Source organism: Vicugna pacos, unplaced genomic scaffold, assembly GCF_048564905.1.
Source record: "Vicugna pacos unplaced genomic scaffold, VicPac4 scaffold_65, whole genome shotgun sequence".
In the NCBI taxonomy this organism is placed as follows: Eukaryota; Metazoa; Chordata; class Mammalia; order Artiodactyla; family Camelidae; genus Vicugna; species Vicugna pacos.
Genome location: NW_027328746.1, coordinates 466434 through 483239, shown reverse-complemented (window position 1 = coordinate 483239; position 16806 = coordinate 466434). Strand labels below are relative to the sequence as shown.

The 16806-nt window shown below is 40.3% G+C and overlaps 2 long non-coding RNA genes across 2 annotated transcripts in view; both read right to left on the bottom strand.

Moving 5' to 3' along the window:
* The window catches only part of LOC140694596 (uncharacterized), a 490643-nt gene that overhangs the window by 329505 nt on the left and 144332 nt on the right, over positions 1-16806 (bottom strand). The gene's annotated exons all lie outside the window — the stretch shown is intronic.
* Positions 5400-16806, bottom strand: part of LOC140694602 (uncharacterized) — a 39458-nt gene continuing 28051 nt past the window's right edge. Inside the window, exon 3 of the long non-coding RNA XR_012070186.1 lies at positions 5400-5633. This is a non-coding gene — a long non-coding RNA (uncharacterized lncRNA). The remainder of the gene's footprint in view (positions 5634-16806) is intronic.

Below are 16806 nucleotides of genomic sequence, written 5' to 3'. Positions count from 1 at the left end.
CAAAGAGCTCTCACTTCATCACTCACTGCATTTCACTTACGGCACCCGCCCTCTGGGAAGGCATCGCCAAATTCTTGAGAGACTGCTGTTTGTGCTGTGGGTGCTCTAAGTACAAAACGGTATCTTATGGCTTCCAGATTTTAAGACTGATAGATTATTTCTCTTATGTCCCATGTCTGAGTTCTCAGACAGCAGGATCTTTTGCTGGTGGGGATAGAGCTATTGTGGTTAATAACTCAGGGTTACTCTAATAATCTCAAAGGACAGTGGGGAATTCACTCAAACAAATAAAAGAGAAATTTCATTCAGAATAAAACATATGCCATATAGAAGCTTGTGGGGGCCTTGGGGGCAATGCTACCGCCAACTCACCTAACGCTTGTATGTGAGTGTGTTGAAACTCCAAGCTCAAGTCACTTAAACACGTATGAGAACCAGGGTCCAGGCTGAGGTGCTCCAGACATGGACAGGAAGATGAAGAGCCTGACTACTGCCTCCGACAGGATCAGTCCAGCCGGGGAGCACAATGGGCACGGACACGATCACACACCATCAGACAAGAATCAAGTGCAATTAATTCATGCCTAGAGAGGAGAGCAGAAAATCTCTAAAAAGTGGAGGGTTTCCTGCCAAGGCTTGGCAAGACTCCTTCCAGGCAGAAAAGCAGAGAAAGGTACTTCAGGCGAAGGAGACTAGGGTTGGTGGCTGGGTGCGAGGCCTAACGAAGCACGGGTGGAGGGCTCCAGGGTCATCTGTCAGTAGCTGTTCCCCTTCAGCAGCTAAGAGGCACAACTAAAAAGGCAGGTGGGGTGTCATTAATGATCATGGGGAAAACTGGTAGGAGGAAACTGAGGTCAGGAGATCACCACCAAAGGCACTTTATTTTAGAGGAACAAAAATAATTCAAAAAGCACTTGGAAATTCTATCTCCCATGAACAAAAAGAACACAAAATAAGTTTCACTCCAGTGTTGAATACAGAATAACACACTGCCTACTCTCAGAAATGGATTGAATTTTCTAATTCGTTAGGGATTATTTAGATAATAGGAAAACAAATAAATCTGAAAAATCTCTCTAGAATGGCTGTTACTCCATCCTGTTATGTAGGGTAGAGTTAGGCTGAATTATTTAATTGGTATTTTAATGAGACTATAAAGTTATAAAAGTCCTATCAATTTCTCCCAGAAGCATACAACTTTTCCTTTCAATGACCTTTATTTGACTTAACTAGAACAATAACTTTTTTCCAAGGCTTTTTTCGTGTGTGTTAAAATACCAAATGATATGCTGCCCTCAGAAAGTTGTTGTTATTATTAATGCTGATAATAGCCCCAGTAAGACATATTTAAAATTATGACTCATTTTTGAATAACAGATATTGGCTTAAAGTCCTTTTGATAATAAGCAGAATAAACGAACATAATTTCTACACCAGGGACAGCAGCTGCACCCTTAATGGAACCTGGTCACTAAACACAACAAAAGCAAAGATGAAACTCAAATCAGACACCAGGGCACAAAGCATAGCTGACTGAAGATGCCACAAAATGACCTTTCATTCACCGAGGGAACCAGATGCATTTCCATGCATATTGTATATTTTTAAAAACTATTATTTTATATATAGAATGCAATTTAGGAGAAAGAAAACTCCCTCTATCTGTAGACTTATAAACAGGAAGCACAAAGGGGTGCCTTTGCAGACATGAACCCGCATGCATAAATGCAAATCCTATTGACCAAAATCCTTTCCTGTCTCCTAAGCTTGAAAAAAAAAAAACTAATTCAAGGCAGTGGTGAGCTGAAAGGGCTCAGATACAAAACGTGCACATCATCAGCCTTCTAGTAGATAAAAGTGTGCCATGCATAATAGAAAAGATGACGTTTCCTATGGAAATCTATTTTGAGATGCAACCATTTAAAGGCAACCGAGAGCTCAAAACCAAGTTCAATCAAAGAGAAACAGAGCCCAAGCAAATGTACAGAAATGGACAAAGACATTGGAGATTTAGGGGATCTGTGTTCTACCGATACTCCAGATCAGCAAATTCATCCTGAATTCAAGCCAGTGATTTTCCACGAGGTCACTCAAGGAACTAGGCAGAAACCATCGGCCAGAAGAAATAGGAACAATGCGAAAGGCAGGTGTGAGTTGTGGAAGGGGTGACCCTGTGAACCTTGCTACCATGAGGCAGGATGCTCTTGTGGGCTTTCTGCACAGGCTGGCAGGCTCACATGACTCTGTTTAGAAGGATATCAGCCAACAGCTGTGCCACACGGGCTACAGCCCGAGCTGAGTCACATCTAGTAACGGTTCTGAGTTCATCCTTAGACGACATGATCAGAAGGATCTGAGAATCAATGGTGGAGACGTACCTGAATGAGTATTCCATTTCATTCCTTGGCAGTAAATCTTCAGCTTTGTGCAACATAAATATTGACAAAGATACACACAGGCACCCTGTTTGAAAGCCTGACTGCATAAATGCATATAACGGAGAAAAGCGGGCTCCGTTTCGGTATGCTAGGTCATTGTTTGGCTCGGTAACCGATGCTTCTGTGACCCAAAGCATATTCTAGTATAACCGACAGCACAGAAATCTCCACTGATGACTGACTCATTTCAGGGTATTCATAAAATAACCCCAGTTTGCCCATGGGATACAGATGGCTGTCCTGTTCCCATTGTGGGGTGGTCTGTTCTGCTCCTGAATCTGTGGCACCATTAGATTCATGACCCAGCTGCCAAACAGATCAAATTATAAGGCAGGATATTATCAGACCAAGGTCATAAAAGTATTACTGACATTTCAAGCTGAAGACATCATCTTCCAAAGAATTTAATTTCTTGTTTTCAGGATAAATTTCTTTTTATTGCTGCCTCCGTACCCTGAAATATTGTGAAAACTAGTCCTGACCACGTACCTTGGGCTTACCAAAATTGTAACGACTACTACTTTATCTCCTACCTCCTTTTCAGGTGGGCATTTTAGCTTTTAGAAGATACCTTCCCTAATTTGTCTTTTTTCCCCCCATTTCTCTGCTATTATCCACCATGGCCTTTCCAGTCTGAAAATCGTCAGAGAAAATAAGTAAAAGAAAGTAATACAGGGTCTTTGAGCTGGTGATAAGTGCTGCAGAGGAAAATAAAGGAGGGCGAGGAATGTCTGTAGGGAGAAGTGGGGCTGGGGCAGTGACCTTTGAATAAGGCAAAGATGGAGGCAAAGGGGTGGGCAGAGGAGGGGCAGAGGGAACAGTGATCACAGGCCTGGAGGTCCCTCACACTGGACACACAGCATGGAGACTGGTGTGGGCCAGAGTGAATAGGAAATAAGTGGTGATTTTGGGGGTGGAGCCTAAGAGGCTGCCGTGAGGATGTGGGCATTTTTCCCTCTGAAGGAATTGCGGAGCCATGGAGGGTCACCGAGCAGAAAAGTGATACTCTAACGTTGGATCGAACAGGTCCAAGAACCTAATTTAAGCTGTACAAATCAAGGACCAAAGAAGTGACATGCCACCTCAAATTCAGTGCAGAGCTTGAAAGAAACACAGCCTCGACTCTCAGCCCAGTGCTCTGCCCCTCCTGGATGCTGTCCCACAGAGCTGTCTCTAAGGTTATGTTTTTTCCTCACTCAGAGGCTTGTGGGCCAACTGAATGCTTCCCCCTTTTTCAAATGGCAATTTGTCCTCAAAGGAAATTGGAGTTGGCAGTGAAACAAGGCATGGACCTGTAGCCTACAGAGCTGTTGTCCCTGAAAGCAACAGCTGGCGTGTGGTGTACTCGTGGAGTTCAGCAGAAGAGACAGAGCAACAACAGGCAACTTAGCGTCTGGTTGAGCTCCGGCTGACTGCACTGCACGTCTGGATGGATTTCAAATTTGGACAGTGAGGCGGCTTCACACGGAAGGCAGGTGTATATATCATACATGCCCACACGTCTGATGCACACACGTGGACACACACTGAGGGTATGATGTGACTTGTAAAGAGCTGCCCCTGCTTGGTTTCCCACTGACTCTAGTCTCAGCGTTAACTTTTCACTGGCCATGCTCCCAGGTTTGCTATGAGATTTCTTTGCAATGGAACATGCCCTTCGCTTCACAAACTTTCCCCATTTCTTTCAATGACATTAGGGGAAGAGCAGGGAGCTCGGGGAAGTGGTGGGGATATGGACTCGAGATACCCCTGAATCTGAATCCACACTTCATGACTTATTTGTTATTTTACTTTATTTACATTCAAAATGCAATTGTTGCAGATCTCAGAAGATGATTGACACTCACTGCTGTGGCAGAATGTTGTGGTTAGTAGACCCATCACTGGATCCTCTTATTCAACACGTTCTTCCAATAATTCAGATATTACTGTATCACAAATGCCCATTTCTATATTTTGATATCTGCTTTTCAGTATAATTATCTTCCTTCTTTATTCTCTAAATCTCATGATTTTAAAACATTTTTCTGAGAAGTGGTCCACAGGCCCTTTACTTATGATAAGTTGATAAAGTGATCCTGGAGATCAAAACCACATTTAAATACTGAGATAAACTCAACTCTGTCATATACATGGCTAGGTTTAGTCTGCTTACTTTGTTACTTTGTTTAGCAATTTTTGCTTCAAACAACAAGATCCTACTGTATAGCACAGGGAACTACATTCAATTACTTAATAACCTATAGTGGAAAAGTATATGACAAGGAATATATATATATATATATATATATATATATATATATATATATATATATAAGTGAATCACTATGCTGTACACCAAGAATTAACACAATATTGTAAACCAACTATACTTTCAACAAATAAGTTGAAATAAAACTGGGAGATGAAACTTCCACTGCCCAGGCTGCTGTCTGGATGAAATGATTCAAAGCAGGCCAGGTATTAACAATCCCCCCTAACACATCAAAACCCCATGTGGGATCTTCCTTTTGAGCAGCACAGGCTAACCGGCTGTGGCCACCTGTAAATAGGGTTGAAGTCACTTAGACCCTTGGCTTGGGAACACCGTGGCCACAGGGGTGGGGGTCACTGCAGCACCTACGAGAAGGACGGGGACAGACTGCTGCTGAAGCCGCTCCCCAGGCCGCAGCCCAGAGCGCTGCAGTCAGGTCTGAGGTTCGGCCGGGAGCGCGCAGCTCCACAGCCCCTCGGGCCCCTGCGGTGCGGGTGGCGCTGAGACCACGCTCGTCCATCACCCTTCCTGGCACCCAGACACGGGAGTCTCCTGGGGGAGTTTTTCTCTGCCTCATACTTCCTGTCTCAGCCTCTTGTGGAATCCGGTCCATGCCCCAGGGAAGCAGGGCTTTAACCCTCCGGGACCCAAATCCATTACGGTTTGGATTCGGGATGAAACTTCCATGTTAACTCACCTGGCGCTCCCTTCTTGTGCTGAACTGCCCTCCCCCATCGATGGCATTAGGTCGTATTAGAAGTCCCGACATGCTTGTCCTTAGCTAAGAATCTGAGCCTCTTGCTCAGTCTTCCTCAGTGGAACCACTCATCTGTGGCAGAAAAGTTTGGGCTGTCGTCTACCCATCATTGTCCTCGGTCTTTTGGGTTTTCTGTTGGGTTATGGTTCTCGTGCAGGGATATCAATTTGCACAGGAGAAGCACCTGTAGACATTTTGAAAAATACAGACAGTGAATCCTTCCCCCTCTCCAGCCAAGGCTGGAAGCTTTCTCCCTCTAACAGGGGTTACACAATCATTTGCTTGGGAATTGACCAAACATATTGGCATAATCATAGTAAATTGCCCTTTACTCAGTGCTTGCCACGTGGCATTTTCTACTTCATGTTGTCTTTGTACCTTCAGTATCACATATAATCCCTGAATTATAGATTATAACCATTTCTGTTGAGGACACTCCTACTTGCTAATCTTGAATACAAGTATCTTTGATTCTCTTAATCTATTTCATTCCTGAGTTTCCTGTTCCTGAATTTCAAGAGTGAGTTATGGACACATGTATTTAAGATTCTCTTATTAAATGTATCTGACTCACCCTCTAATCAAATCATATCCGGAGAAGAGAGATTTTCTCTTTTAAACATTTGCTTTTTCTTATTATATAGTAGTGCATACACACGGTGGAAAATGTAGAAAACATATAAAGTAAGAAAATTACAGCCATACATTATCTAAACACCAAAGGACAATGCTGTGTCATTTTGGACATTTAACTATTTTTCTTAATATTTTATCATAAAATCTCCCTAGGGCAAGTTGCTTAACCCTGGAATTTTACTAGCCTTTTGTCAAGTACAGAATAACATTCCCAGAAATGACCCCAACATCAAAATAGTATGTGAGGTTGGGAAGGCCACAGGGCACTCAGCTTATTCTCTGAGTCCTACAGAGAATGCTGTTAATTCACTGATGTTACGCATTCGATGCCTGTGAGTCACTCACTCACTCAGCTGGCTCGGACTGAGACCTACTTTATACCACGTGCCGATCAAGTGCTGGGGGGACCCCAGAGGGAGCCTGGATCACGGCATCACTGCTCCAAGAATCCTACTCAAGAATCCCACATGGGATTGGGGGGGTGGAGGCAGGTGAGATATGGTGAAATTCATTTCATTATGTTCCTTTAGACATATTTAAATAGCATGAAAATAGTCCCTAGCTTTGATAAGTTTTCTTTTCCCTTCCTATGTATTTTTGAGGATGGGTATAGTTTTGGTGCAGCACGAGTAATTGTTAGATCTTTGGTATGTTAGGATTTTACATGGAAAATTAAGAAGGAAACTGGCACCTTATACAAAGAGAAGAGGCACTGAGGAAAACACAAGCCACCCTCGGACTTGGCTACCATTCAGCATTCCTGGTTTTCAAACAAGGGGAACATAATTCAAAATAGATTCCCTAAATATTTTAGCCCATAGTAGAAATACATGGAGGCAAAGTTCAGCTCACTGGAACCTACAACAATGTGCTTACTTAAGCGAAGGTATAAACAGACCACAGATACTATAATGCATCCTTTACTTTAAACTAGTTCATGTGAGCAAGTTTCATTCCACATGAATTTCTCAGTACCAATTTAGGAAATATATCCTTCTTGATTGGTAAAAGTAGCTCACTGATAACCAGATTCAACAAAATTTACTGTTAAATATTTAACCTATTTCCTTCAGAAAATGCTTTTGCGTAATCTGAGTTAAGTGTTTCCTCTATCTGATCTATTTCTTTTCACAGAGAAAAGTAGTATTATTTGCACACGAGCTACTTTTACTCCTCTGGAAATATCTGAATGTGAGCTCAGGGTAAGAGTTGTCTACTGCACAGGATGGAAAAAAAGATTCATTTCACAGCGGAGATCAGAATCTTTTTCTTGAGGGGCGTGGTGAGCTGGGGGACAAGGGAAATGCCTTTGTTTAGGGACAGACCCCAGTAATCCACACTGAAGCTGAAAGATGAAGCCCTTGTGAAGAAATGTGGCAGGACGCACTGACACCCAAAGGTGTTCACTCTGCAAAAACAGAAAGAAAGAAAGAAAGAAAGAAAGAAAGAAAAAATAATTTAACTGCCCTATAAACAGAATGGACAGAAACTTGGTAATAAGGGAGAGAGAAGGAAGGTTAGGAAAGGGAGGAGAAACAATGAAAGGGAACTTGGATGCGGTGGGCAGAAGAGCAGGTTTCTGGAGCCTACAATGAAGGATGATAAGAAAAAAAGTAAAGTTTAAAAAAATTACAAAGTTTAAAATAGTTTAAAAATTAAAAAATGAAGTTAAAAAAATAAAATTTTTTATAGTAACATGGAAGACTTTAAAATGATGGAGGTTTTTTATTTCAAAATTCAAGTTGTTTGAGTTTCTCCTCCATGCTCCAAACAACAGTAAGACCTGCTTGTGTAAGTGGTTTTGGGGGACACCACAGAGAGGGGTGAGCTCTGCAGTTAGGTTGGGCAGGAGCAGAATGCTGGTGTGGAAGGCAAGACAGAAGAGAGAATAACAGTTTCATGAGAACAGAAACGCAAAGCCAGAAATTATCTTAAAAAGATTAGTGTGGTAGGCAGAAAAACGTTCCCCCCCAATATGTCAATGTCCTTATCCCCAGAACATAGGAAGAGGTCAGATTCCCTGGCAAAGGGGGCCTATGTTTGCAGATGCACTTAAGGTTGCTAACCAGCTGACTCTAAGATAGACGAGCTGGATTATAGAGGTGAGCCCAGTGTAATCACCAGGGTCGTTATGGGAGGAAGAGGGAGGCAGAAGAGGGGCGAGAGGAGAGGAGATGTGACCACAGGATCAGAGTCAGAGGCACACAACCATGCTGACCTTGAGAGAGAGAAAAGAGGTCACAGGCCAAGAGACACAGGTGGCCTCTGGAAGCCAGAAAAGTCAAAGACACAGGTTCCCCTGAGGCCTTCACAAACAGCCGTGCCAATACTTTGACTTCAGCAGGCTTCTGCGTTCAAGAACACTACAAGGTTAAATTTGTGTTGTTTAGTGGGGACTTTTTCTTTTTTCTTCCTACTACCATGACGTTTGGGGATACTTGTTGCAACATCAACAGAAAGCGAATACAGTAAGCTCCTTGAAATGTTCAGAAATTGCAGATAACACTGGACTGTCCACTTTGATATGGGATTGGGCTTATGTGAACAACAAAAGGACAGTGTGACCTTTGCTAACATCTGCTTTTCTCATTTTTAGGAAGAGAACAGTAAGTCAAAACCTCTGTAGTTATTATTTTAGACAAGTATTTCTTAAAACATTATGTAACATTGTGCCTTAAGACCACAAGAGAGTCTCTGTTCTTAGAAGAACATGGATTCCGTGAGATAGGGTCTTACATCCGAGTCCCACAGTTGTCTCTTATTGGCAATGAGAGCTTGGGCAAATCATTTACCCTCTTTAAGCCACAGGATCTTCATTTGCAAAAGGAAGACAAGAATAAGGATTGTTTGGGTGATTAAATTGTACACACACACACACACACACACATATATGTACAACATTTAATACACTGACTAGCACATACTAGACACTCAACAAATTCGTGTTATGGATTTTTAAATGCATGTATAAAAGGAGGAGAAAGTTGCAGGAAGTTGTGGGAAAACTTAGTTCACGGTCCCAAGAAGAGCCATCTCTCAAAGGGCTCTGATCAGTCAGTCCCCAGTGATGGGCTAATAAGCAGAAACTATAGCACATGAGGATTTAAGTTAAACCTAAAAAAGAAGGTATTTAAGCATAATTATTAATCAGAAGGTACGTTTACACTTTTGGCTGGATCATCTTATCTGGAGAGCTTTAATAAGCAGAGAGTCTCCCCTGTTCTAGAGATGGGCATGCAGGAAAATGACTTGGATGGGTGGGCTGTTCTCACACAAAGATCACATGACTTAGTCCTCAAGGAAGTAACACCTCTTGTACGTTATTCCAGATTGACTGTCCTCCCATGATTATTGTCAGCTGTGTCATCAGTTCAAGGAGACAGCCACCTGGGTCACACTGGAATATTAGAAAGAAAATCTCATTTAAATTTTAGATAGCTCTAACATGAAATAAAGTCATTATTTTATGCCTAAAAAAATCTAAGGAACAGAGAGTAAAGACACTCTTCATTGGGAAACTAAGAGAAAATCTGAAACAGCTTCGACTGTCAGAACACAAAGCTGTATTCACATGTCTTCATTTCTGTATTTTCACAGCCAATACACCAGATCTCCTGGATAAGTCACAAATCTGCCCTTAAAGAATGTGATGTAGAAACACGAGGAGAAGTAGTTGACAAACTGGAACAAGAACACCTTCATGGCTAGGTTGTTCTCATAGTCAGTCTGGTCCTTGGGAACTCTGCAGTTAGAATAAAGAAAAGTATAGTCTGTAAAACTGTGAATGGCTTTTAGATCCTAATCAAAGCCACGGACACATGAGTTAACATGCCAAATATGTGTATATATATATATACACACACACAATTCAGTGTTTTCATTTAAGCTGTTTTGAATTCCTTAACATAGCTACTATGCTAATTCCAAGTGTACACACTGTGGTAAGAGTTTATCCCATTATGAACGTAATATCCCACAAGGCAAAAAAAAAAAAAGTCACCCGTTCCTTAAAATTTATAAGCACAACTGTATCCAATGGGCAAGAACTGTCCTCTGTCAGGTGTAAGTTGACAGAAAGCTACTTCTATACATCCTGCTAATTGATATTCTCTTGTCTCCCTGAACGGCAGTAAGGTAGGACTATTGAAGAAAACAAACAAAGCACGGGGCAACTTGCTAGAAGCATTTGGGGAACATAAAACGGGTCATCCTCCTAGTTCTGAATTTGAATTGGTCTTAGTGTTTTCAGAAGATGACCACTGAGCAGACCACTGGGAGAACCACCCAGCCACATGCAGCGTGTGGGAAGCACTTAACTTGGGCCGCTAAGCCGCTGGCTGGGATACAAGCCAGAGAGAAGAAACATTTATTAAAGAAGCCACAGCTGATGAGAATGGAGCTACACTAACAAGAAAAGCATGGGGGGAAGACATATAACACTGTGATTACTTGTCCTCTCTGTAACACACAAGCAAGTGTGCCACTGGAACCACGACCATCTTCCACTTATTTGCAATACAGAGACTATTTACTTTCAACAATAGGGTACATGATCTAATGTAATTGAAATTATTATTAAGCACTGACCTGTTTACACAGAGCTTGGACATTCTAATGCTTCCTTTGTCCCTTTCACTAATGCAAAGCTGGAGCTAATTCACTTCTCACATAGGCTAGAGAAAATACGTTTACACTTGAAGTTTTCTAAAGACTGTAATGTACTGGAATTGAAGTGCCTAAGAGACACAGTCTCTGTTTTGACCTGGTTCTAAAACTGGTGTAGAAATGACCTCAGCTGCAGGAGGAGCTTACCAGAGTCCGTCATCATGATTGCCGGTTTCTCATGTATGGCGTTCAGGGTCACGATGATGATAAAACTGATGAGGGAAGCAGTGATGGGCGTGGCCCACCTGCACAGTCAGGTACTTCTGGATTGGGTCTCTTCCATTCAGGTTCTTGGGAAGTTTTGCAGAAAATACAATGAACACTGAAAGTCCATAGACAATGATCCCAATAACTCAAGCAATGGTCAACAGGACCTGACAACCCAAAAACCCAGCAGCATGAGACTCACTAATGATCGTATTTTTACACAGAAAACTTGCCCCACCCCACGCTTAAACAGACAACATGCATGTGCTGTAAACCTCACATAAACGTGAGAAGTGATGTAAATCGCACGTAAATGCCACAAGAGACGTGAATATCAGGCATGTTAAACTTTAGGGGAGGAGGAATGAAGGATGTCAAAAAGAATGAGTGCATCCACTAATGTAACATGCTGACAGCAGGAGCAGCTGTGTGCAGGGCATAGGGAATATATGGGAACTCCAATTTCTGTGACTATTTCTGTAAACCTAAAACTGCACTAAAGAAGGAAGCCTGTTAAGTATATCTTTAAATGGGTGAAAATGGAGTAACTGGTGGCATGTTCTTTTGGAGACAAGTCTGTGATAGCAGAACCAATGAAAGTATCCCTTCTACATCTATAGAAGTACTTAGGTTATGAACTAGTTGTAACCAATGAAGGGGATATGCTTCCTTCCAAGGGAGAACCTATCACTGATTCAGGGGTCAGCAGGTGCTAGCTGTCGTCTTCATTCTGAATAGGACCAGTGAAGCTGCGGACATGCCCTGAGGGAAATAGTGGAAGTGACAGCAGGTCTCTGCTGATGAAAGCTTCACATGCTTCTCATACTCCTTGAGATCTTAAAATGGCAGGTACTCCTACTCCCTGCATTTGCACAAGATTCATGTCCCTGATCCGTTGTAGTTCTGACTGTGTGGACCCAAGGGCAACGGGGGTGTCGGAAGCATAATTTTCACGTGGCTGATAGGGTTTCAGTTCCTCACTAGGCAGGTTATTTTCTGGCCACTGAAGAATGCACATTAAAGATCCCATTTTTAAACTGTTTTCCTTCCATCTACCTTCTTGGTCATAGTCCAGAAGCATGTACTCAGTGTCCCTGGCTGCTCCTGATGGCTGCCCCAGAGAAAGCTACAAAGAATGTGAATTTCAAGACTAAGTGAACCACATCATGTTACTTACAGTAATAGCAGGAAGCTGGCTTGCACCTGCAGGGGAGAGCAAAGGGAGTGTTTACAAGCCTCTCCTGGAGCCAAACTCCTGATCTGGATCCCAGCTCTGATGCTAGCCGTGGGGCCTTGTGCAAATTTCTTAACCTCTAGGGGCTTCAATCTCCTCACCCATATAATGGGGGGATAATAATAGCAATTTATAGGACTATTGTGATGAGTCAATGATTTACTAATTGTGAAAACAATTAGAACATTAACCACAGGCATGTGAAAAACTCTACCTAAGTATTAGCTATGAATATGGTGACCAAAGTCTTAAAAAGGTGTTTTTCTTAGTTTTTAAGCCATAAGTTTGTAGAGAAAGCATTTTATTTCCTCCTCTACTCTCTTTCATCATCCTTTTCTTCACAGTTAAGGCTTCATGCTTGTGGAAGGAATAACTTTTTGGTGTGTGTGTGATTAAATGTGAAAATTAGTTAAGGCTGAGAAAAATGTATTATAGAAGGTATATTAAGCCTTCCTCTCTTGTACAGCACATATAGGCCATTTAAATAGTATGCATTTTTAAAAAGTCTGCATAATAATTTTTTAATTATGTATTAAGTAATCATAATAGTTAAGATTCCTTAAATGCTTACTATTGCTTCAGCACACATCTATTTTTCTAAATCCTCACAATCACTCTGTGGGGAATGTTATATTATATCTCTTTTACAAATGAGGAAATAGAGCCATGTGGAGATGATGCAATTTGCCCCAAATGAAGCATCTATTAAGTGAAAGAACTGAAATACTCAAAGAGCCCAAAGACACACTAACTGTATAGCACTGTCTCCTACATGGTCTGTGAAATCAATTCTAATTCATTTCAGAACTTTTACAAACTTGACACATTTCCATTTTTCTTCCAAGCACTTAATGGGTTCAGTATTTCTTACAAAACAGGAAAGCTTTCCATTCTCCTTCCTCAAGTTTCTTCTTACTTATCATCTTTTCTGATCATAACTTTAATATTTGCTCATTAAAGAAAATTTGAAAGTACTCAGTAGTGGACAGAACTGCTGTCCTGTATCTGTCCCCAGTCTTAGGAGAGGACCCAGAATTTGCTTTAGGATAAATAACCTGCCTTCTGTTTTTAGCCCTGTGATTTAAGCTCGATTGACCCACTCTTTCTGAAGCACCAGAGGTAGATCTCAGTTGGTTTAAGACAAATAATACCCCTCATTCTATTGGCCTCGCACATGATTTGTGAATTGGCAAATAACCCAGGAAGAGCCACTATTATGTGAGGAGATACGTGCTGGTGCCCATGTGAATGATAAGCTTCCTCTATCAAGAGAGGAAGCTGGCAAAAGAGACCTCTCTTGGTTTGGATGGATGTGTGATCTGGGATGCTGAGTGCCTAGAAGCAGCATGCTGAGACATCTTTGGACACAGAATGAAGACAGGACAAAACCAGCCCTTGACATCATCTGGGCTACAGTATCTCTCCTTGACTGAAGCCAGACCTCAGACCTGAGGTTTTCATTTACAGGAACCAATAAATCCCATGCATCCCCATTCTTTGGTTGTTGTTTAAACACATTGGAGATTGATTTTGTCACCTACTATCAAACGACTCCAACTCTGAAAATGAATAAACACTAAAATAAGAAAAATGCTTCTACCTATAGACATAATTCCTTCAGAACTGTGCATTGTTTGTATATTACAAATCATTTTATATATTAATTTTATTCTCAAGCCTATCATAAGCACAACACTTTGACATGTCATAAAATATTCTCATGGACACACTTTTTCATGGCTGCATAATATTCTACTATGTGAAGGGTGGAAGAATATTTTGGCTGAGATTTTATATATATCTACATAGAAAACTATGTCTGTGACTTGCATCCATACTGACATTTCCCTGACTTTTTGAAATACTTCCTGATTAAAAGTTTTTCAAAGCTGAATGAGTGGATTAAAGCCTATGAATATTTTTGACTCTTGATATGAACTGCCAGACTGCTATCTAAGAAGACTTGAGGAGTACACCAGAAATTAACACAGCATTGTAAATCAACCATACTTCACAAAAAATATCCAGTAACCTAGGCATGGGATTGGTGATCACTGGCACTTCATCCTCATAAACAGAACTGTGTCACTCAAGAGGTGGAAAACTACTTCATTTTGATGTGCACTGACTGAATTACCATTGGAGTGTGACATCTATTTTTTCCTTTGTGAATGTGTGTTCATCTTCTCTGCCTTCTACGCTCCTGAGATTTTTTGATGTTACCTTTGAAGTGATCTGAACTCTCTATGTATTGAAGGAATTAGCCCCTTGTCAGATTTGGAAACAAATAACATCCTCTGGTGTTTCGTTTAAAATTAGGATGCTTCCGATGCATGGAAATCTTTATATATTTTCCTCTGAAACTTACTGTTCATCTAGAGGTTGTATATTCATCCATATTTATTTCTAGTTTTTTTCTAATTGTGTAACTTTTTTAAATGTTTCTGGACTTTATCACAATATATGGTTCACTGTATGATTTCAATCTTTTCTTTTCCCCCCAAGTAGCTAACAAGTGTTCCATTTACTGAATATCTTTTATTTATCTCCCTGATTTGTCATGCCTTCCATCTCTTATATTAAATTATTATTGATATCAGGGCCCATATCTGGACTTCCTGTCCTATTTTCTAATCTGGCTATTCTTGAACTAGTAAAACTCTCATTATCTTATTAATTATTATATTACTAATATGATTTTATTCACAATAAATCCCAAATCAATTTTATAACTTCTGATATTTTGGAGATATGATCTTTTAATCTAAAATCATGTGATTAAAGCATCTTTTATATCTTTCAGTAGTTCTTATTATTTTTGTTGTTAGTTCCTACTATCCTTTTGTTAGGCTATTCTTAGACATTTTACCTTGGTTGTTATTATTGGAAAATTTTAGAATTTTTAATACCTCCATCTGGTCTCTTAATCAGACCCTGGAGAATCCTAAACCACTGATCTGATTTTAACAAATGAGATGAAAAGAATTGGGGGAAGCACTGTGAGCAGAAGAGACTGTGGAACCTCCAGAGTGGCGCCCTGTGTAGGCTCAGATGTTCTCTGGTAAAAGTTTTCTCTACGAGACTACATAGTTCCCAGCTTGATTTTCAGTTTTCTCAGCATTTCACATTAGATTTCAAAAAGTCTGTGGCAGGTTCTTACCCAGAAAAAGAGCACTTGCACAAAGGGTTATAGGTACCCACTTTCCCCAGGTGGTAAAGGAAACACGCTCTTCTTCCTAATTAAAAAAACAAGTTTAGTCAATCAAGGGATTACACCAATGAAATGATTTTTCTCTTAACTGGTCACTAAATCCTAAACATAATTTAAAAAAATAATAATTTTCAGACACAGCCTCCTTATTTGTAACTGCATGGGGTTTTTTTCCTTTTTTTTTCTTTTCTTTTCTGTTATCGATGTAAAACACACAACAAAATACATACAGTGTTCATTTTAATAGTATTTGTTGGAAATGCACATGTGAACAATAAACTGTTTCCCTGCCACGGTCTGAGCTTAGGCGTCTGGATACCTGACAAGGCCAAGTTTTAAAGCTCTATTCCTTAGCTTGCCTTTGATTTCAGAAGTGACTGTAGTGACAGCTTAGAGTCCGTGCAGGACAGGAACTTTCACAGGTGTCTGCAGTTAACTGGTCTCCGCTGTGTGTTTCTTGTTTGAATTTTATGCGTTAATTAGCTTCAACTATGAAGTTTTAGAGTTTTCCTTTTAGAGGTTATAATTAGATTTTTTTTTAGAGATGAAATCAGTAAGACTCAAGATTTACCTGGATTATAAAACCAGATATAGAATAATAATAGCTGTAACTAAGTACATGGCCCTTCCTCTGTGCCTGGAAGTCTTTCAAGTAGATTCTGAACATTAATTCGACCTGTCCTTACCACAGTCATGAGGAAGCAACTCTCTTATTTTATTTTATCGGAAACTATGGCACAGAGAATTTAAGTTGTCCAAGATTACCAGGAAGCAAGCTACTCTGTTCAAATATGTATTTAGGCAACTTCATTCCCAAGGTCTCACTACCACAACGCTGGCCGCTCTAAACAATGGAGCATGCATTCGCAATTAAAGTAAAATGTTTCAATTAAATAACTAAAAAAAGATTAAACAATTTTTTAAATAAGGAAGAACGATAAAATGAAATGAGTCTTCATCTTCAATTTTTCAACATGCATGTTCCAATGAAAATTTAAACTTATTAGTTGGCAATTTTAAATTTAAAATTGGCAGTTTAAATGACCAAAATACTTTTCTTCAGTATTTTTTGTATGCTGCCAATATAAGTTTTTGTTTTTCTGGACTCAAAAACATTATGAACATCTAATTTTGTCTAAGTTTCAGCTTTCATTTCTGAATGTACAGTCTTTTACCAACATATGCTTTTACGCCCAACTTCAGTTGTAAACAATGAGAACTATTCATAATGGGGATTATTAGAAGCTTATTACATTGTAAAAGACAAATGTCATTTTCTATTGGTAGCTGAACTTCATTTTTTTCCATTTATAAACAGAGGAGTTTGACCTGCTCCCTCCAGACCTTTTCAGTGCCAACATTCTGTAGATCTGTGATTCAATTTATAAAATCTATAGTTGGAGA